The sequence below is a fragment of the Balaenoptera physalus genome (genome assembly GCF_965194825.1).
Source record: "Balaenoptera physalus genome assembly, chromosome: 11".
Lineage (NCBI taxonomy): Eukaryota > Metazoa > Chordata > Mammalia > Artiodactyla > Balaenopteridae > Balaenoptera > Balaenoptera physalus.
The window spans coordinates 9,910,027-9,933,314 of NC_138896.1; the positions used below are offsets into that span (position 1 = coordinate 9,910,027).

At 41.6% G+C, this 23,288-nt stretch overlaps 1 protein-coding gene and 1 long non-coding RNA gene across 3 annotated transcripts in view; one reads left to right on the forward strand and one right to left on the reverse strand.

Annotated features, from left to right (window-relative positions):
* The window catches only part of LOC309638003, a 789,902-nt gene extending 772,896 nt beyond the window's left edge, over nucleotides 1-17,006 (reverse strand). The window contains exon 1 of the long non-coding RNA XR_014250941.1: nucleotides 16,839-17,006. This is a non-coding gene — a long non-coding RNA (uncharacterized lncRNA). The remainder of the gene's footprint in view (nucleotides 1-16,838) is intronic.
* Nucleotides 1-23,288, forward strand: part of PHACTR1 (phosphatase and actin regulator 1) — a 545,181-nt gene that overhangs the window by 147,209 nt on the left and 374,684 nt on the right. The gene's annotated exons all lie outside the window — the stretch shown is intronic.

Genomic DNA, 23,288 nt, shown 5'->3' on the forward strand with positions numbered 1-23,288 from the left:
AGTTTTGAGATGTGGCTCTTACTCTGACTCCATGGCTATACTGGAGCCAGTGAGGCCTGGGATAGGTCGGATTTCACCAGCTCTGACACCAACATTATGTTCGTAACTATTATATTCTGTGCAATATTTAATGATTTCCCCAAACTCCAAATAATCAGAAAACCATGGTGAAAAAGTCTCCCCTCCTCTGTCCCCAGGACTGCTAGGAATAATTGAAATACAAAACATACTTACACAATCCCTGGCCACAGAGTTATGTGAAGAGGTTTAAATTTCCAGAAAATAAAGACACAAGTTTATTCAAAATGAAGTGAACAGCTTGCTTAGGGTCACTGAGGTTTCCTGGGCAACTTCATTCTATAAACATCAGAGCCTGCTTCTCTTTCCTGGACTGGCTTGGAGATCCAGGGGGTTTCTTGTCTTCTATGGCCCTTCTCCCAGCAGGTCACGGGATTTGACTGCCTGGGCTGAGATTTGGAACAATCAAGGGTCCTTTTTCCTTTTGCCTCAGTTAAATTTTACCTCTTCATCCCTACTCCGCACTCTTACCCCCAAGCCTACGCCATATGGGATCTCCTTGCCCCTTTACAACTGCCAGGAAAGCACTAGAATAACAACAGTTGCTGCTGCCCTAGCCTGGTACCTACCCCTCTGTCCTCTGCCTTCCCTTCACTGCAGGTTCTCCTGAGGGATGTCTGCAAAGTTTCCCACCAAGCCTGGATACAGATGCAAAATCCTTCTCAACTTGTGCTCCCAGCAGCCACTACTAGTAAATCAACTTTGCAGACAAGACAGAATCGATTTGCCATTCCTCCTGTAGGACATTACCTGGAGAGGGGAACTTTACTTCATCATTTGTCTTCACATTAGCAGAACATCACTTTCTAACCCAATTGGGTCTCCCAGGGGGCTTGGACCTCACTCAGTATTTGTATTAGTTTCCATGAGCTGCTATAACAAAACACCAAAAACTGAGTGGCTTGAAACAATAGAAACTTACTGTCTCACAGTTCTGGAGGCTAGAAGTACAAAATCAAGGTGTCAGCAGGGCCATACTCTCTCTGACAGCTCTAGAGGAGGGTCATTCCTTGCCTCTTTCAGCTTCTGGTGTTTGCCAGCAGTCCTTGGTGTTCCGTGGCTTATAGATACATCACTACTGTCACATGGTCATCTTCCCTCTGTGTGTCTTCTCATCATCTTCCCTCTGTGCTAGTCTGTGTCCCAATTTCCCCTTCTTATAAGGACCCCAGTCACATTGGATTAGAGCCCACCCTAATGACCTCAACTTAAATTTCTTGAATCTGCAAAGATTCTATTTCCAAATAAAATCACATTCTGAGGTACTGGAATTTAGGACTTCAATATATTTGGAGGGGGGCATAATTAAACCCATATCAGTATTCCAGTGCCCTGTTTTAATACATCCATAAGGTATATATTATTCTTCCCAATTTTATAAAAGTTCTTGTGTTCACACATTTTTAAAAATTCTACCTCACCCAGATCCCAAAAGCTGGATATGATCATTCCACACTCATACATAGACAACAGATTCGTGGAAACTCAACATGCCCCTGTGTGGACTGATCAACAAGAATACTTACCACATACCAGGGAAGTGGGTGCTGAGCAGGAGATGCAAAGAGCATAAGACAGAGCTTTGGACCTTAAATCCCTACTTACAGGGTGCTTAGGCGACAAAACATGGATGAAGATTTAAATAACAATCTAGGACATTAATAAAGTAATACAGTACTGTTGAGAATAGGAGTGGGTTGTGATGGCATTAGAAAATATTATTGCAAGGGAATCCAAGGATACTCAAATCTTTCCTTTTCAATTAATCAACCCCCCGTAAGTTTCCTCAAGAAGACAAATATAAGTAATAGTAGTATAATGCAATAAAAAGTACCATTTTATCATTAATTACACAAGTACCCAATAACTCATAAGGCAGAGCAATGGTAAACCTAAGTTGGAACACAGAATCCAGCATCTGAGTAATAATACATATTTCACATTCCTCTACTTTGATTTTTCAAATCACTTTAATAATCTGAAGATTTCACATACTTATTCTAAAGCATTTTAACTTTAAACTCTGAATTTTCTTTTTTTAAAAAGGAAAATTTTAAACAGTTATACACTGCTGTCCTGAATGTTTTTCTCTCTTGCCATGTATATCATGAGCTTTGGTACTACTGCTTGAGAACAGCATTTATTAGTATGTTCTAATATGCGCTAAGAAATATTGAGTTCCTAAAGAGAAATTCTTGGAAAGCCAGTTTAAAGTGTCAATGACCCAACTATGGCCAAGCGATGGCCCAGAGCTGGGATGACTCATGTCTTTCTCCCTTCCTTCCACCCTCACCTATTAAATACACACACGCACACACACACACACACACACACACACACACACACACAAAACTAACAAAAGAAAACAATGAAAATCTTACAAAGGAAAGCCATGAACTCAATCAGAAGAATCTGACTTAATATATCTATGATGTGCAAAGCTTATAGAACTTGTTTTGAAATACAAACTCCTTATCCATCCATGCTAAGATAGCAAGAATCTCTAGGAATCATTGGCTCTTGGATCTGAAGGGTACCCAAGAGATGACTGAATATATCACCTTGCTTCAACAGAACTGGACATAAAGCATCCTGCACAGAAGGGTTGTAACCTGTGTCCTAAAAACTCTAGGCAGGAAATCCTTGGCCTCTGTCAGAAACCCTTCTATCATATCACAACCTGAATAATCAATAATCCATCCTTAGTTCTAACCTAAGTCTCCAGCATTGCCCCTTGCAATGCAATTTATGCAGAGAACGTATATTAAGCACCTGCTAAATGTAAAGAAACAAGACATTGTAGAATATATAAAATCGAATAAGAAATAGTCCCAGCATCAACAAGTTTAGACTATTGCAGAAATGGCAAACCTATGGCAAGTGTGCCACCACTGCCCTGTGTCCCTTGCAGACATTATTAATTGACCACTATATTTGTTTTTTCCCACTGGTGGACACAGTTTCAGAATCCTCAACACAACACCTAGGTAGGCAAAAGACATTGATCAGATTTGCCATAAGAGGTAAGATCTATTTGTTAACCACTGTCGCATATCACCAGTAATGACTCAAGATAATTTTTTTTAATGTTTCCAAGTTTAGCACCTCTTTTATTGATTGAAGAAGATCCAAAACAGAGCTATACTATATGACAATTTATCTTTTTTTTTTAACATCTTTATCGGAGTATAATTGCTTTACAGTCAAGATGATTTTTTTAATGCTAAATAGAGATCCAAGTAACGTGCTGCGAGAGTGAAGAGAAAGAACGATTTATTCTAAATGGTTGGCGCAAAGAAGGCTTCATGGAGGAGAATGTATTTAAATAGACTTTACAGAACGAATATGATGTCAGTGGACAGATGTTTGGAACATGAACATTCGTGACTAGGACAACACCAGGAACAAAAGCATATGGGGCGTGTATATGGAACTAGATGTACTGACAGCTCCATAGGACTGCGTGTATATAAGGATATAGTGAAAACCAAAAAGTAACTTAAGAGTCAGGCCATGGAAGACCTTCAGTGTCTTAGGAAAGTTAACTTTTTTTTTAAAATTAATTAATTAATTTATTTATATTTATTTTTGGCTGTGTTGGGTCTTCGTTTATGTGCGAGGGCTTTCTCTAGTTGCGGCGAGCGGGGGCCACTCTTCATCGCGGTGCGCGGGCCTCTCACTATCGCGGCCTCTCTCGTTGCGGAGCACAGGCTGCAGACGCTCAGGCTCAGTAGTTGTGGCTCACGGGCCTAGTTGCTCCGCGGCACGTGGGATCTTCCAGACCAGGGCTCGAACCCGTGTCCCCTGCATTGGCAGGCAGATTCTCAACCACTGCGCCACCAGGGAAGCCCTTAACTTTTTTTTTTGTCTGAAGTAATAAAAGTGTTTTGAGGGGACAATAACGACATATTACTGTAATCAGTTCATTTGAAACAGAACCGTAAGTATCGGAAGAACCCATTTCTCCAAAGAGTGGCCAACTGCAAGGGTCCTCCAAAATCGACTTAAAGTTTTGTCATGGAAATGTGTATGTTTCTTTTTTTATTTCATTTCCTCAGATGTAGGGTAGTAGGTCAGGCTACTAGGATGTATTTTGGGTTGACCTGTTTGTCTCAAAGGATATTTGTACCTTGTTTTCATTTTCCTTGTTTCTATCAAATCTTGATAGAATGCTTTTTTGTGTACCTATGGAAAAGTCACTGTGTGATGGATGGCTTCTGTCCAAGGGCTTCCTGAATACCTAATTTTTAAAAATTTGGCTCAGAATCTGAAAGTGACGTGAGAACAATGGTGACATGAGAATGGAAATACAGGTTATAAATTTATCACTTTGGCTACTTCCTGGCGGAGTGGCTTATAGTGAATTCCCGATTTCTCTTAATTCCAGAGCCTTACAGCCCAGCACATAGTAAACCTTGAAATTAATAGTCACAATCAAAAGCTGCTAAACTGGATTAAGAGTGTACTAAAGATAATATATATTCTTAATGATGAGAGTTTTATGTGAAACTATCAGTGGAAAAGCTAATCTGAGTTCAGCTACTGCCCTATCTTCTTGGGTCCCCAGGGGAGTATAATTATTTAGTCTTTTCAGCTCATTAAGTCAACATCTACTTACGTTTAATTCCAAAAGTTCACTCTTTCTTGAATTATCTAAAAAAAATAACTGCACAACCAAATGCAAATCTTCCTTTATGATTAGCCAAATACATGAGACCTGCCTGTGATTACGAAGAATCCCACTTCCTGCTGGATTTTTATTGTAACGATCCCATATTCCACCGGCTTTGGCTGTTCGCCTCAACCAGTTCATAGAAGCATCCAGGAAAGGGCAGTGACACACCATTGGACAAGCTCTCAACAGAATGCTGTGTTTACATGAGAAATAAGCCAGAAGGGCCCTGAGCATTCTCATCTTAACTAATGACCAGAGAACTTGCTCTCCTGAGCAATGGGACCACAGAATAGGGCCCTGTGAGAGCAATGAAACCTCAGAATTCTTCTCAGTCTATGAAAATTGAGGCCTCAGTCGTTTTCGTCCTCTGTTGAAACTGGGGGTTAGTCTGTTTGGGGACTATTGTGTTTCAAACAGACCAAGCAGCCAACTGAGAAAAGTATGATTCTGAAACACAGAACCTGAAAACAATCTCCTATTCTCAATAAGTAGCTCTGTGTATGAGGTAGACCAAATGCTGATTTTATTCATAGCATATTTGTATTTCTTTTTCCTATCAGCTATTTCCTGCTTATAGGCCACAGTTAGATGGGAATTTATTTCTTAGATAAAAATTAGGTCAAATGTCATCATAAGAAGAAGATCTGTAAATTACACATAAAGCACTTAGAGCCAGATTAATATAGTTACACGCATGCACATACAAACAAATCAGCATTCTCCTAGGCAGGGATAGTACTCAACTGGTGATAAAAATAATCAAGCTGAATCAACTAACAATATGAGTTTAGGGTTTGGGGTTTTTTATATTACCAAAGCTTTATGCTGTATCTTTCAGTCCTTTACCAGGATTAATGCCTATCAGGACTAGGTATAATTTTCCTACTCTTAAGATGAGATTCAATCACCCTACTTTAGCTAAAGTCTGTGGAAACAAAATAAGGGATTTGTATTTATAAGATCTAGGCTTAAGTCCTGAATTCACCATTTATTCACTGTAATCTTGGTCAGGTCATTTCAATCATTCAACAGACAGGTATTGAATTCTTCCATGCCGGCTACTGTTCTAGGCATTTGGGAGGCAAAGATGAAAAGATATAGCCTATTCTCAATACATTTACAGTAGAGTGGAGAAGCAGATATAAAATTACCCTGCAATATGAGAGTTAAAATAACGGAGGTTATAGAAGTTGGCATGGAAGGCACACAGTGAGTTTGGGAAAAGACTGGGAGGGGCTTCTAAAGGGACCTTAGAAGGTGACAGTAATATTGATAAATTCCCCAGCAATCCGCATGTCACTCATCATTTCAGGCTTAGAAATTCTCTCTGGTCGGGGTCCCAGTGCCCATCAGATTCCGGGAGACCAACACATGCTCTTCGTACTCTGAGAAAGCTGAAGTATTTATATATAAATCATAAAACCAACTTGTTACTTTACAGATAAACATATAACTGCCCAGAGGATTGGATAATCGCACCTGACACCTTAATTTCTTATCTGTCAACATGGCAATAATAATAAAGACAATACAGTCCCTATATACCTCTTAAGTATGTGGCTAAGTTTGGAGATCAAAGTCTAGCTATCAAAATATCTAACATTCATTGAGTGTTTCAACCAGGTACTGTGCTAAGTGCTTGACGTGCATCCTTTTATGCAGTGACTTTATGTAATCCATTCTTTTCCTCAGTGTTAAGATGTAGACATTGTTATGCCAGTTTTACAATGGAGGTAACCAAGGGTTAGAGAATTTAAATAACTTATTCAAGGTCACATAACAAATCAGCCTCACAGCCACCTTTTGAGGCTGGCTTATTCTAAAACCTGTGGTGTTAGACACGAAGCCAACAATTTCTCATGAAATAATAGAAGCATATCTGCAAGAACTTTATTAACTGCAAACACCTTTACAAGAATGACTTAATAAGATGTGGCAAGAAACAAGGGAAAGCTAAGGAAAATAATAGCCTCACAAGTTACTGGCTATTCTTTATTTTTACCCCTTACACATACTTTTTTGTCTATGGAAATATATAGAACTTGGGATATAACCATGAAAAAGCTGTCCCAAGCCTGCTTTATATCAGTAAGTAGTATGTACAGCCAATATATGTATTATATAGGGTAAATCTATACTATTTATGTAGTAATTTAGAGCTTTTCCTTCCTGTTCTATACAAATTGGTGAGACTTTGCCATGGCTTGTATATTTCAAGTATATTTCATGAATTCAATATTGTACCATTAATGTTGTACTAACTGATATCTAAGTCTGATACTATGGTGGGTTTCATGTAGGCAAAAGTCCAGAGGCAATGAGAGAAGATAGCAATCTAGGGGGTTTTTTTTGTTTTTTTTACAGCAGCGGCAAGCACACTTCAAAAACCATGTGTGCAAAGTTCATTCTTAGGGAGCAGGGCTATGAATTAGAGCATCACCCAAGTAGCCTGCTTGTCCCACGAATGATGATTGAGCTCTCCTCTTGGTTATGGATGGTGCCTTATCAACCATTTTTCTGTACCCTTGCCCAGAACCAGTGCGTTCACCATCATTAACTAACATGGGCTCTAATACATGAGGACAACAGGTGGTAATTCCAGAGAGAACCTTTTAAAAGTTGCTGGTATTATTAGACACAGCTTTTAGAGCTAAGAAACATCAACATCACTAAGGCGCCACGTGGGTTAACAATGGTATCTTAAGTGCACCGTTCTCCCAAGTTTATGACATAAGGATTGCTTAACAATTAGAAAATAAGTTGTTGGTGTATTACATAAACTATACCAATTTTGTTGGACAAGGAAGGTAGCATTATAAAGTAGACTTATAGTTTCAGATCACTCACACAATGTCATTGCCCAGCACATGTGGTCCACAGAAGTCTATCACAGGGGGCCATGCCTCTCTTCCCAAAACATCACACACACTTTTGATATGCTGGTGACTGAAAACTATTTCCTCAGTATATTAGAAATGAATTTCCAAAACATAAACATTTTTGATCATGTAGGAGTTTAAAAATAAAGTCAGTGGGCACACTCTGTCTCACATTGAACTTCTTGAGCATCAGGAACGTGCCTGCTGGGCAAATGTCGTGGCTCTGACTTCCTAAGAGACAGGTCCCAGGCAGAGGCTTGAAAATGGTCACCCAACACCCCTGTGCAAGAGAGGAAAAGCGGCGTGTGTTGTGATCTGCCAATCTGGATCTCATTTGGACTGCCCACAGGTCCTGTTAAACCAACACATGCAAATAATGGTAATAAGGCCAACTCCCAGTCTTCCTAAGACTAGAACAGCTGATGCAGGAACCTCAAGTTGAAACAAGCCTTTTAGCCTCCTGTAGTGAAATATACACGGAGATGAAAAGAAGAAACAAGCTGAGGAAATGCTTCACCCAGTGACCTTCCATCACTGCACTGTTCTAGACAAATGAGTTACTTTGCTGTGAGAGAAATAAGCGTATTGAAAGAGTATAGGGGATCGTGCTGTATGCAAAGGGCATACATATAGTTGTCCTCTTTGTTTTAGCGTCAGTTATGAAAATGCAATTTACACAAGTTTTCCTTCTCAGTTGTTTTCTTTACCTTGTCTTTAAACCCGTAATTAACCATACTCTCCAATGTATACATAATCAGTGTGAGATCTAATATCATCTCTTCTGGCAAGCTAGAATTCAAATGCACATTTTGACCAAAGCCAGAAACTGGCCCTATACCACAATAGAAAATTTTGATTAAATCTATTTAATTAACATTTGAAATAAATATGTAATATGTACATATAAGCACACATTTGTAAATATATATGAATGTATATATATAATTATGCTTTACATAAACATTACATATATATATACATAGTACTTTACACACTCATATCAATACTAGTATGTAATAGACACTAATAGATAGTTTATAACCCGTGCAATTGAAACAATTCTGTTGCAGTGGACAGAACAATGACCTCTGCTTAGGAAGACATGGGTTCCACCCTAGTGCTCCCCCTTGCCAGCTGTGTCCTTGAGCAAGTCATTCAGCTCCCAGAACCCCAGTTTTTCACCATTAAATGGGGACTCCCAATAATCCATGAAAGGGCTTTATGAACTCTAAAATGATATCATTGTCAACATCATTTACTAACCAGTAGTGTAGATAGAGAAGCTGTGAATGTGGAACCTTTACCATATGTGTTACCCAGTAACGGCTTGCAGCCCGAAGTGCATAGAAGCCAATACTATTGCACCGGCTTTTAGGAGAAGAAAGAGTTTTATTGCAAGGTCGCCCGGCAAGGAGACAGGAGGCAGGGCTCAAATCTGTCTCTTGGATCTGGGATTCAGTCAAACTTTTATAAGTTAGGGAGGACAGGCTGGTATGAGGAAGTGCTGGTGGGGCAGGATTTGAATGAAGGGCTTTATACTTGGCCCTTGAGGTATGGGATGGTGGATTTCAGCACCAGACCTTCCTGGACCACGGACCTCTCATTTCTGAAAGGGTTCGGGTCATGTTCTAGTTTTCTTGGTTCCTCGGGGATGAAACATGGGTTCTGAGTGTTATTTGAGGAAGGCTTTCCTCCTCTGAGCATGCCCAGATTACGACTTGCAGTTTTGGCTCTGCTGTATCTGCAAGACAACTAGACATCCTGTTATCCACAGAGTAGGACCAGCATGAGCTGGTCCTGCAGTTGCGTATGTATCCGTCCGTCATCTCGGGCTGCTATAATAAAATGCCACAGACTTGGTGGCTCAAACAAGAAACATGTATTGCTTACAGTTCTGGAGGCTGGGAAGTCCAAGATCAAGGTGCCGATAGATTCGGTGCCTGGTGAGTGCTCTCTTTTTGGCTTGCACACGACCACCTTCTGTCTGTGTTCTTACATGGTTGATAAAGCGAGATCTCTGGTCTTTCTTCCTCTACTTATAAGGCACTAATCCCATCATTAGAGTCCCACCCTCATCATCTCATCTAAACCTGATGATTTCAGCATAGGCCTTCACCTCAAATACCATTATATTGGGGGTTAGGCCTTCAATATATGAATTTTGGAGGGATACAAACATCCAGTCTATAACACCACCATGTTGAGATAATCATTGTTTTGTTAACCCAAAAGAAAATAGGTAATGACTTGAGGTTATGAAATGTCTGGAATGAGTTCTTTCCATTCAAAGCCCAAGCCAAGAGCCCCAGGGAGGATCTGACCAGAGGAAGACATCCTGGTAAGGCATCCTTAGGAAATAAATGTGCCCTTTAAATTGATGTTAAGAAAATCAGGTTTGGGTAATCATGATTTCATCTTACAATATAGGACGATAATTGATTTGGCGTTTATCTTCTTCATAAAATATACTTGTTGTGTTTTTCCAGATTTTAAAATAATAAAATATCTTCCATGTGATGCTAAAATAAATGAAAAGCCCAGTTAACTCTTTGCAGCATTGCAGGAACAACCATGAGCTAAGTGGCAGTTCAGGGAAGGCTGGCTCTATAGCAATTCATTATTTATGAGATTAACTTGTGAGCAAATATAGGAAAGGTAAGTTAGGAGCAGAGAGGATAGCATTAAGTTTCATGCATAGATGCTAAGGTGTGATGAATTTGGTACCATGCGAAATATTTACTTTTCTATCTACACTACTGGTTAGTAAATGATGTTGACAGTGATATCACTTTAGAGTCCATAAAACCCTTTCATGGATTATTGGGAGTCCCCATTTAATGGTGAAAAACTGGGGTTCTTGGTGGTGATAGCCAAGATCCTTAATCACCTGTCCTTGACATAGAGTAGTAATGTAAAAGCTGGATTCAACACTGGAATTCTATGGGTATCTCACTAATCCACTGAGTATCAATTACAAGTAAGGAAGATAGGTTATAGGTACATTAATTCAGTGTTTCTCAAATTTTTGCTGCATGCATGAGAGTCACCTGAAGGGGTCATACAAACCCAGATTGCTGAGTCCCATCCCCAGAGTATCTGATTCAGTTGGTCTGGGGTAGGGCCTGAGAATTTGCCCCCATGTTCCCAGGTGATACCAACGCTGCTGGTTCAAAAGGGTGACGCTCTTTCAAACTCCACGTAATTAAGATAGAAATTACACCCCAATACTGAGTCTTAAATTCTAAGAAAGAGTTCCTTAAGCTAATTAGTCCTTTTGAGAAGATCAGATGAAAAATCATGAAATAAACATGGAGCTCTCCACAGATTAGCACAGGACTTAGTTTCCACTGTGGGTTTCTTCAGTAGGTTAAAGGATCTCAAGTTTGATTTGTATAGCCCAGCACTTTATAATCAACTGCATTCTTTGTTCTTGCTTCTCTATTTTGTGTCATTGATTGAATATTCGCCCTCTCTGTCCACATAACTAAGTATGGCGTGTGGGTGCTAATGTGGTAGTGCTAGGTAGAGCTAGCCTAGGGCAAGAAGCAGAGGGTAGAGGGAGAACAGGTGGAAGGTTGGGTCAATGACACGTCCCAATTTGGCCAGGTACCATCCCAGCTTTTAAAACTGAAAGGTCCCCATCCCAGGAAATACCCCAGCCCAGGCAAACTAGGATGGTCAATCACACTAACAGAAGGTTGCCAATGACCTTGGGGGAAAGTGGAGAGAAGGGAAGATAATACCTACTGATCACATCATATACTAGCATTGCTGCTGCAGACTGGTGAAATCCTTGGACAATTATGGTATCCTAGGAGCAAAACATATCCTTCAGAAATGATGAATTGATCTGACAAATACCAGCAAGGTCATGCCTGCTGCCTTCTGTCTAGATTCCAGGGTGAAGCCATTGTTGAAATACCGTGCAGCTGCTTAATGGGTCCACATGTGTAGAGACAGTCCTCCTCCCTAAGCTCTTCTCATCTCCAGCTCCCTGGTCTTTTCTTTCTCTCTAATGGGCACCTATGTACGTATACCCTTCCCGCAGTCACTGCGCTGGTTTTTGGGTAGTCTAGAGCTGTCATAAAGTGCCGTTGCGAAAGCTTCCTCGTTCTCAGTGCTATTCAAATGTAGTTTGCAAAGCTATAAAATTAAAGGTTTTAACTCCTTGATTTCCCAAGACAGTCCCACTTTCAGAGAGCTTGTTACATTGTCCCCACAAATATCCATGGCCTTTTTGGATTAGGGGGGAGCAATTTTGGGCATGGGAAGTTTGATATTATGTTTTCCCACAGCTCTGAAACCTTATGATTCTATTCCCCAAGGAATGCAAATGACCCAGTAATGAAGCTCAATGGGAGAACTTGAACTTTTGTGCCCTTCCTTCCATCCTTTTGTTTTCGTCCCTTCTCTCCTCTACCCTCACCCTAAGAAAGGCGGTCTCGGGAACAATTGAAGGGGCCCTGAGTTACTGTCTTTCTGACTGAAAGAAGGAGATACACAACTCTTTCAATTATGTTTGACGTCACCTGTGAATAGGCGCCATACCCTGCAAATTTCAGCCTGAGCAACCGTTTGGGGGAAGAAACATTGTGATAAATACCCCAAGAGTGTGTACTTTTGCTGTGTCTAAGTCATTCAAGCTGAGGGTGGGGTTTGTGACTTGCAGACTTAAAGTTTTTCCCTTCCTCTCATCCAGAACAAATGGTGTATCAAGCCAGGAGATTTCATGTGTTACAGGACCTGAGCTTTTCCTGGTAAAGGAAAGAAGTTAGAAGAATGTTCTGGTTGCCTTTCAACATTCACTCGTGGGCTATTTTAACCTCTTCCTCTCTCCCTCCACCCACATCCCTGGTGAAGGACTGGTTCCACGCAACTCTAAAGTTCTCTCATCTGTTCCTTTCTCCCCAAGAGACAATGGAAAAGTTTCAAGAATTCTCCCCTCCAGCCCAGTGCTGCTATTCTGTTTCTTGGAAAGAACTGCTGCCTAAAAGGCCGAGACTGTTCAGTCCTCTCTGCCCACACGCGTGCCACGTGTCTGCAGGTTGAGCTGGGGTAACTGAAAAGGCACATTCAGAAGGTTCCATTTGTGTTCACGAAGGTTAAGGCCCCCGCAGGGCACCTAACTTCCCTCTGCAACTAAAACATTCTGCAAGTTGCCTTGTTGAGAAGAAACTGTGCTTTGGTGACAGAAAAGAACGACCAGCAATAGATGGAGGTGTTTTCCGCAGCCTTGTATGCTAGGGAGTCAAGTGACCGCAGGTGCCAAACTAGTCTTTCTGGTTTTCACTGCTGTTGAGCTAAAATAAAGCTTTCGAAGGAAACATGTGGTCCCTCATGGGTTCCTGAGCTCGAGTCCCACTTTGCACAATGCTATTATTTCTCCTCTTATCCCCTCCTCTCAATTGCCTGTTGTGTTTACAACGTCTTGAGCGTAGCAAATCATTAGGAACTGGTAGTGGGGAAAGAGAGAAAGATAGAGGGAGAGGGAGAGGGAGAGAGAGAACATAGGAGACATAGATATAGAGATAGAGAGAAAAGGAGAGAGAGGGCATAGGAGGCACAGATACAGAGAGAGAGAAGAGAAACATAGAGATAGAGAAAACAGAAAAAGAGAAAGATATATAGAGAGATCCAGAGAGAGAGAGAGAGAGACAAAGACAGAGAAGATAAGATACAGAGAGAGAGAAAGAGGGAGACATGGGGAGAGAGATAGGAGAAAGGGGAGAGAATGAGAACTTGACACAAATGTCCTCTGTTCTGGGAATGACAGATGACCTCTATGTGGACAGCTCTTCTGGGCAGGGTCGACAGGATGTAAACCAGAGGAGGTACTGAACCTGACTCATGTAAGTCACAGTCTGGAGAATCACAGGATTTAAGGAGGAGGTAATCTATCAACAGTTTAACCACCAGCCTTTGTAGGTGAAGTGAGAGGAGAGTCTAGGAGAGATTTCGTGGCTTGTGTGGACTCACGTAGTTAATTACCTACAGTACAATTTGCGAGACTACTAAGCTGCTTCAGGCACTGGTGGAAAAACAATAAGACCCCTAGCAGAGGGGGATTTGCAACATGTTTGGTCCAGGGCTCCCTTTGACCGCCAGCTTGGTCATTCGTACTGGTGGCCCTCTGGCCTTCAGTTTGGAGGGCAAGACCCAAAGCCAGGTCACGTCACCCATGTGCAGCTCTCTGATCATATCGGCAGACTCTACCCCATGTGTCTCCTGGGGTCTTTGGAGCTGGCTGCTTCGAGGGACCGGAGGAGAGCCGAACCTCACTAGGCTCACTGCATACTGGAAATAACAATACCTAACTGGTCAGGCTCTTCCAAGGATTAAATGAAAAGTCATTTAGCAGATGCTTGTTGAGCCCTTCCTCTTTGCCATGCTCTCTTCCGAGTGCTTAACATGTATTAATTCACTTATCCTCATAGGTACAGTAATGATTCCGGCTCAGTCATCGTCCCCACTTCACTGATGAAGACATCGAGGTACAAAGAGGGCAATTGACTGGAGCTAACGGTTACTTAATGTGATGTTGAACGAGCTACTAGAAAATGGGGGAGTTAGAATTTTAACCCCAGCAATGTCACTCAAGAGGCCCAGCCTAGTAACTCATCCCTATTCCCACACCTGGCACATAGCAGCTCCTCATGAAACCTGAAGTCACTGTCATTGTCAACAGTAAGAGTTTTGGAATCATATTGACCTGGAATGCCAATAGGGAAAAATAGTTGGTTTTTCTTCACTCCTTTTGTTTCTTGCTTGATTTAGCTAGATTACTGGAAGAATGAAGGAAGGAGAAGGAAGAACTGGCCCACGATTCATGTGGGGTTGAAGGTAGGGGAGAGTCTGTGTGCCAAGCCCTCTTGTTTTCAGACTAACGTTGCCACACAATCCACAGCAATTAATGTTCCCATCTCAAATGGCAAATTTGGTTGGAGTGAGTTTATATGCTGACCATGTGCATGAGAGGACCCCGCGAACACTTATCTCTACAATTCCTTAAAGAGTGATAACCATCTTTTTTTTATTGATTTTTATTGGAGTATGGTTATCTTACAATGCTGTGTTAGTTTCTACTGTACAGCAAAATGAATCAGCTATACATATACATATACCCCCTCTTTTTTGCACTTCCTTCCCATTTAGGTCACCACAGAGCATTAAATAGAGTTCCCTGTGCTATAGAGTAGGTTCTCATTAGTTGTCTATTTTTTTAAATTTATTTATTTTATTTTTAGCTGCACTGGGTCTTTGTTGCTGTGCGCGGGCTTTTCTCTAGTTGTGGCGAGCGGGGGCTACTCTTTGTTGCAGTGTGCGGGCTTCTCATTGCAGTGGCTTCTCTTGTTGCGGTGCACGGGCTTCTCATTGCGGTGGCTTCTCTTGCTGGAGAGCACGGGCTCTAGGCGCGCAGGCTCAGTAGTTGTGGCTCGCGGGCTCTAGAGCCCAGGCTCAGTAGTTGTGGCACACGGGCTTAGTTGCTCCGCGGCATGTGGGATCTTCCCGGACTAGGGCTTGAACCCGTCCGTGTCCCCTGTATTGGCAGGCGGACTCTTAACCACTGCGCCACCAGGAAAGCCCTAGTTGCCTATTTTAAGCCATCTTTTTTTATTGTTTTTCATGATGCTATCTGAACCTACACTCTAAAGATGTGTTCTGTATAAAAAGACATTTCTGGAGATGGCAAACTCAATAGGGAGGTGGAGGAGAGGATGCATGAAACACAGAGGGGGTGGGAGAAAGTCTATATAGTCTATCAAGACATGTGGATGAAGACTTTCTCATCAAATTTCACCAAAATAGCACCAGGGGCAGATAATGGGCACAGTGAATAGAAATACAACATGGAAGAGAGAGAAAGAAGCGGGAGAGGGAAAAGAGAAGAAAGCTATCAAATTCTTTCTTACCATCCTGGCCTTTTCCCAGAGGATCATGCAGAGAGTTAGAAAGAGGGTATGAAAACCTAAGGACAGTTTAAGACATGCCCAGTATCCAGACCCCAGGCAGGCATCCTGTTCATTTAGAACAATGAGAAATTCATATCTTGGAGGAGTCCCTTCACCAAAGGTCAGGAACCTCAATCCTACCCATAGAGTATCTAGAACCTCTTAACAGTGAGAGTAACCTAGAACATGCCCCCTATTAAGATCCAGTTCTTGAGTAACTTGTCCTCATGAATTCATTATATAATCAATAGCAAGGGTCCAGCATCCTCTCTTCTTCATCCAAGCCCCTTCCCACTGCCACCCACATCCTCCTTCAGATCTGCATCCACCTCCTTCAAATCTGAAGCCATGATTGTACTTCAGCAATAATCACTCTGAGCCAGGAGAGAGACTCACAAGGCAGTGATATATTCCCACCCTGGAGGTGACAGTGCTTCCCCAGGGCATACAGAATGAGGAGCAAATTTACTATGACATTCAGGTCTTTCTCTCATCTATCTCTGCCTAACAGCTCAGCCCTATTTCCCACCCTTGCACCATCTTCCTAATAACCCAGGCCAATCTCATATTCCCTGGACCTCTACCTAATAGTCTAGTCCTATTTCCCACTCCCTGAACCTCTACCTGATGTGCAGCCTTATCTCCACCCCCTAATATTATAGCCCCATCTCAACCTCTTGTACCTGTCCCTGGTGGTCCAGCACTATCTCCCATCCTTTGTACTTCTCCCTAATGATCCAGCCCTATCCCCACCCCCCTGCACCTCTACCTAATAGTCCAACCCACCTCCCACTCCTGTACCGCAGTGATGGTCCTACTGTAATCCCACCTGCTGGTCCAGCCCTATCTCACATCCCCTGAAACTCTGCCTGAGTTTCAGCCCTATGCCCTTCGTTTCAACTAAACTGGACTCTTTGCTGTATAGCAAACCCATCCTCCTCTTTCCTGCCAACCATGGTGCCTATGTTAATAATGTTTTCTCTGCCTAAATGCCCTTCATACTCTCTATTCTTGAAATTTTACCACCTGTGTGAGATTCCTTTGGATTAGAATTTCTCCTTCCATCTTCTCTGTCTATGGCTCTTCTTATTTACCCTACTTGGAGTATTTAGCACATTCTATCTTTTTTTTTTTTTTTTTTTAATATTTATTTATTTATTTATTTTTGGCTGTGTTGGGTCTTCGCTTCTGTGCGAGGGCTTTCTCCAGTTGCGGCGAGCGGGGGCCACTCCTCATCGCGGTGCGCAGGCCTCTCACCATCGCGGCCTCTCTTATTGCAGAGCACAGGCTCCAGACGCGCAGGCTCAGTAATTGTGGCTCACGGGCCCAGCCGCTCCGCGGCATGTGGGATCCTCCCAGACCAGGGCTCGAACCCGTGTCCCCTGCACTGGCAGGCAGACCCTCAACCAGTGCGCCACCAGGGAAGCCCAGCACATTCTATCTTAATAATTATACGTATTCGTGTATATCTTTCACACACACACAAGATTGTAAAGGCGAACTTGGGTGCAGTGCCTTAGATCCTTTTAACGAAAAGTCCCTGAGCTCCTCCTCTGTGCCAAGGATTGTTCTAGGTGCTAGGGTTATAGAGTGACTAAGACATGGCCATATATGACCTTATTTCATAGTCTGAGAATTTATATGGCCCTAGAGCATCTGGCAAAGTGCCAGTAACAGATCCTCAGTACATTTTGTTGGATAGAATGAAAGGGGAAAAACAAATTAGCTGGCTGAATGATCACTGTAGCTGAAGAGGGGCACAGTAAAAAACTCCAACGCTTCCCATGCGTCAATAGCATCCTTAATTGGCTCAAAGAAAACATACACATTTTCTTCAATAAGTTGTCAGAGACTGTGGCAGTACATGTAGGTGTAATAACACATTGCTCTGTCAATTCAAAGAGATTCTTTGACACACTGATTTCAGGGAAATGTGTATCTTGTTTGGAACACTTTTCTTTTTCTTTTTTTCCCCTTTTTTCAGAATGTTGCTGTACAACCTAATTCAATTCATCTAAATGGAGGATTCATTAATGTATGATTACATGTTTCATCAAGGGGATTTTCTCAATCCCCTGTTTGGAGAGGGATTTGGTGCAATGATTTTCATTAGAAAATGTCAGCCTCTGAAAAGTTTAAAATGATAATCATCCAGAAAACGCACTGGAGCCTGATCGCTTGGGAATTTCACCTGGAGGGTCTACAGCAGGTACACGCATAATTGCACACATAACATACATGCATTCTTCTCTTTCTCTTCTGAGGTCTCCCCTTCTGAGTGTGTCAAAGCTTCATAACTCCATCCTCAACACATACAACCTCATAACACATGCTTTCCTTTCCATCTGAAAGTGAAGAGCCACACATGTTCATTTTATGATGGGGATCCTTGGACTGGTAAGAGTTGGAAGCTAGCTTTTATCAGCTTCTAAAGGTCTTCATTGAAGTGATTTTTTTTTTATCAACTTGCTCTCAAAACCAAGTGCTAATATCTGTACCTGAGGAAAAGTAGTTCTCAAAGCCAGGAAATAAAATTACCATCTTGGGACCAGAACTATAATTATCATCTATAAGGAATGAACTTAGGTTCATGGAGAAGTCACAGGAGTCACAGGAGACTGTCAGAAAATATGTGGCTGAAACACAGAGACCCAAATCCAGTCAATCCAGGGAGGAATCAAAGGCATATGATGGTAACTATGAAAGGTGAAGCCTAAAAAAGAAGAAAGGCTTCCTAACAGAGAATAGGAAGCCAAATTCAAGCAAAAGGGGACAGATAAAGAATTTGTCAGCATTCACTCAGCTCTGTGAGCCATTGACCTTGGCACATGAGTCTGTAGATCTGACGCCTGATTCACTAGGCTTTTACATGTCTCAGATGTCCCCCCCCCACCCAAAATGCCTCAAAACTCTTCACTGTGTTTAAATGTCCTATCTCCCAATTTTTTTTTTTTTTACAGTTGGTTTGTTCTAATCAAGATCCCCCCAAAAAATCACATTGCATTTGGTTTGTAAGCCCCTTTTCATTCATAAGTCTCCCCCCTTTATCATTCCATTTATTGTGGAAATAACAGAATTTTTTTCCTTTCATCTGTAGAATTCCCCACATTCTAGATTTAGTTCACTTCATCCCTGTGGCGTCATTTAACGTGTGATTCCATTCCCCATATTTCCTGTAAACTGGCTCAATTAGATTCAGGTTCAGTCCTTTGCCATAAGTACTTCATGGGTAGTCATGGAATATCTGTTTGTCCCACTTTTAGTGATGTTAAGATTGATTAACGGGTTTAGGTATCGTCAGCCTGAAGTTGTCAAGTATTGTTAGGTATTATTATCCATTCTGAAGTTCTTCATCAAATTTACATCTAAATATTTTAACAGCCATTAGTGATTCTTGCTGAGATTCACTATTTTATTTCAGGTTGAAATGGTCTTTTTATAATTCGTTCATTTCTTCTGCATTTATTAGCTGAATTTCTTTTTTAAAGAAAAATGTTCCCTCATCAAACTTTTGGTTACCTCGAAATGCAATTTCAGGATGCGTGGAAGGCAGGCTGTATGATTCATTATTTTTCCCTTTGTTTATAAATAGTCAGAATAATGAGTTGGTGACCAGTGAGTCACCATGAGTTTTTGTACCATTATGAACACATGGGTTTTAAAATACCAAATGTGTTTTAATCCATTGCTGTCATTATTTCTTTTGATGCTCAAACTGTGTCATGTTTGGCCAGTAGGAGCCCCTTCAAGTTAGCTCCTGTGCCTTTTGAAATGGTTCCAGTAGTCTCTGATAGCATCCTTGCTTTCTGGCATAATAAGATGTCCAGAGCTCGTCTTATACATTTCCTATCCTATTCCCGGTGTCATCCAGCTCTCCAAGGAGCCCTCATTCCTTTTTAATGGGAAGTGACATTTTAAAACCACAATTGAGATGCTAGGGGTGCTTATGACTACTGGATCTTCATTGCTTCTAAGCTTTATCATTGGACAGAACTAGGAAATATATAAGGGTATTGTGACTACAGTAGAAAGAAAACTTATCTGTTAAAGGTGTGCACTGTAGTATTTCTTAGTGATATATTATAACACGATGGCTTGGATTTGTTTTAAAAATCCTAATGTTTTAAAAGCAGAGGGATGGAAAAAAGGTTTGGAAAATGTTATTGGAAGTGAATGATGCTCATGTTTTTCATACTATTTACTCCACTTTTACTGGATGTTTGAACATCTCCATGATAAAAAGTTTTGAAAAGGGGTTATATCACACACACACACACACACACACACACACACACACACACACACACACACTCCTACCTTCTCACTTTTCTTTCTGATTTCATGTACACAGAGCAACATCTTAATTACTCAGTTCTCCTAGTATCTTGATACAAGGAAGAAAGCAGGGGGATACACGGTGTGAATATTTTAGTCCCTAAAAAGGAGAATCCCCTATTACACATTAATGAATTGTGAACCTGGTTTGTTTCAATCCTGTGACTTTTTTAGTTCAACTTTCCCTCATGTTATGAGGATGCCCCTGAAGTTCTTCATCATTCTTGTTCTTTGCTATAGTTCTTTAGATGTGCTGGATCCAGGTGTATCCTCCTCAAGGTGGGCAGGGACCACATCTTTGTATTCTCAGTGCCTGGCACTCCCATGTTGTGCGATTCTTCTAGGTCCATTTTTCTCTTTAATTCTAAATGTATTTCTTAAAGTAAGACCAGTTTAGATCAGAGATGAAAAAGTAATACATATTTATTTGGTACACACTATATCACCATGCTGGGCACCAGATATGCAAACATAAATAAAACACAATGCCTGTTCAAGGAGATTACATTTTCGGGGGAAGGAAAGACGTGGAAACCAGTAGATGCCCACAGAGCTTTTAAGTAGCTCAGAAGTTAGTGGAAGAGAAAAACGTTCTGTGTGAACTACAAGCACTGCATTAGATGCTCCTGTAAAGTGTTTTCGAAACATAAAGGAGGACCAGTTAATTCTGAGGAAGCACAGAATGGAAGCCTAGAAAAGAGGTAGTATGTGAAATGAGCCTTTAAACATGAGTAGGAATTACCCAGACAGTGAAAGGAAATGGAATCAAGGGAAGAGGAGGATTATTTAGGGAGGGGGAGGTGAATGTCCACAGGCAGAGGAGTATGAACAAAGAGGGACATAAGGGAAGGGACTTTGTTTTCTGCTTTGTTCAGGAACAACATATGTCTGTGACTCTCAGCCCCACAGGCCAAATCCAGCCCCCTGCCTGGTGTTGTAAATAACAGTTATGGGAACACAGACACGCCAGTTTGTTTACAGAGAGTTGATGGCTGCTTTTGTGCTACAATGGCAGAGTTGAGTATTTGCAAGAGAGACCTTCTGGTGTGCAAAGCCTGAAATGTTTACTATCTGGTCCTTTGCAGAAATAGTTTCCCCGCCTCTTCTCCAGAACTGTATTTCTCAAACTTTAATGTGCACGTGAATCACTTGGGAATCTTGTCTAAATGCAGATTCTGAGTCAGTAGGACTAAGTGGACCTAAAACTCTGAATTTCTAAGAAGCTTCCAGGTGATGCCAACGTTGCTAGACAGTTGGGGACACTCTGAGTAGCAAAGGTCTAGAGGGACTCTGGATTCTCAGAACTTGTTCTTCTGGAAGGACAATCCATCAGAAAGCACCTGAGAGCTGAGGATATAGACAGAGCTGACCTTATTTCTGGATACAACCTGACTTACTGCAGTTCACTGAGATGCAAAGCCCTGTTTCAGTAACTACAGCTTAAGCTATTAGAAGAAAAGTTTTAGAGACCAAATGGTCATTAATCATGTCTTTCTTCATCCTCAAAACAAGGCTATACCATAGTACCGTATGCCTGCATCCATTCTCTCCACTTCTATTCCTTTTCAGCTAAAGCTCTCCTCATTGGTGGGCTACATAAGGCTCCCTCCCATTTACTTCATCCCCACTGGACCACCCATCTACATGCCTCTCTTAGCCACAATAATATGGTGCCCAAACATTTTTCCAAATGTAGTATCAAACTAAAAGGACCTCTTGTAAAACGTAAGAAGAGCAAATCCAGTGGGTCTCTACCTTGAACCATAACACATAGAATAGCAATCCTGATTTCCACCTACCCCTTTCCAAAATCCTTATAAACATTACAGTAAAATAAGAACGCATACTCGAATGACTTAAGATATGCTTTGCTTATTTCAGCTTGCTGTTCTGAGGGTTGAAGTTGGGACCAACCCCTACTCGCCTCTTATTTTAAAATAGAGCATTAAGGGACTTCCCTGGTGGCGCAGTGGTTAAGAATCCGCCTGCCAGTGTAGGGGACATGGGTTCGAGCCCTGGTCCGGGAAGATCCCACATGCCGCAGAGCATGCCTGTGCGCCACAACTACTGAGCCAGCGCTCTAGAGCCCGCAAGCCACAACTACTGAGCCTGTGTGCCACAACTGCTGAAGCCCGTGCGCCTAGAGGCCGTGCTCCACAAAAAGAAAAGCCACCGCAATGACAAGCCCACGCACCACAACGAAGAGTAGCCCCTGCTCACCGCTACTAGAGAAAGCCCGCGCACAGCAAGGAAGACCCAACGCAGCCAAAAATAAATAAATAAGTAAATAAATAAATTTATTTAAAAAAATAGAGCATTAGAACTAACTCAGATTTGGCAGATATTGAGTCTGAAAGAAAATTTTAAAGCATCTGGCATTCAAATGTGTTTATTCCTGGCAAAGAATTTCCTATTTTTTCACCAAAGAAAAAGAAAGAAAAAAGACTTATGTAAAGAACCAAGCTTAAAGGGCACTTTGGACATCAATAGCTCTCAAAAGAATAACATTTAGATGAGTTAACTCCAAATGACTCAGAAACATAAGGACTGAATTCCCACAGAAACTTTACACGTGGACTTTATACTTAGTGTGTTCAATAGAGTGCATGTTACAGTTTATCTGGAAAAATTTTTTATCCCTTATCATGACAGCAAAGGTTTCTTGGTTCTCCAAGAGCCCTGGGCCAGGAGCCAAGAGTGAGAGTCTCCACTCTGTCACTAGCTCAGTTATGTTTGGCAAGTCACTTGAACTCACCAGCTCAATATCATGACCGCTGAGGCCCATTCTAGCTCTAAGAGCAGAATTGTTGGATTTGCCCAAGGTCACTGAGAGCCAAGTAGAGCCAAGACTCAAGCTCAGCCTTCTGATATCAAGTCAAGGGCTTTCTTCAATGTTCTGTGCTGCCTCTAGGAATAAAAATATTACCTTGTACTTGACAGACCAGTAAATGGAAGCTGCCTAGTCCAATTTGACCTGTAAGTATAACCCCTAGTGTTATTCAGCTGTTCTTCTGTTTTCTGGGCTAACACTGGAAATCACCATGGTGGATATTTATGTCAGCTCCCATGCAGCAGTGGAGACTTTCAGTTAGTTCAGATCAATGGGGAAATTGCTAAATAAGCTTGGCTTGCATTGTCGTGTATTTCAAGCTTTTTTGAGAGGAACTGAAGAAACCCAGTGTGACCACATGATAACAGGTGCCTTAAGTGTCGCTTGTGAGGTGCCAACATTCTGTGTACAAGCTCAGAGGAAGACCAGAGACCATGCATGGAATGATGATGATGGTCTGGTCCACTGTGTGTTTCTTGGCTACATGTTACGATAAAGCTGTGGAGGTTAGAAACATGACAGGAGATTGGGGACACTTCATA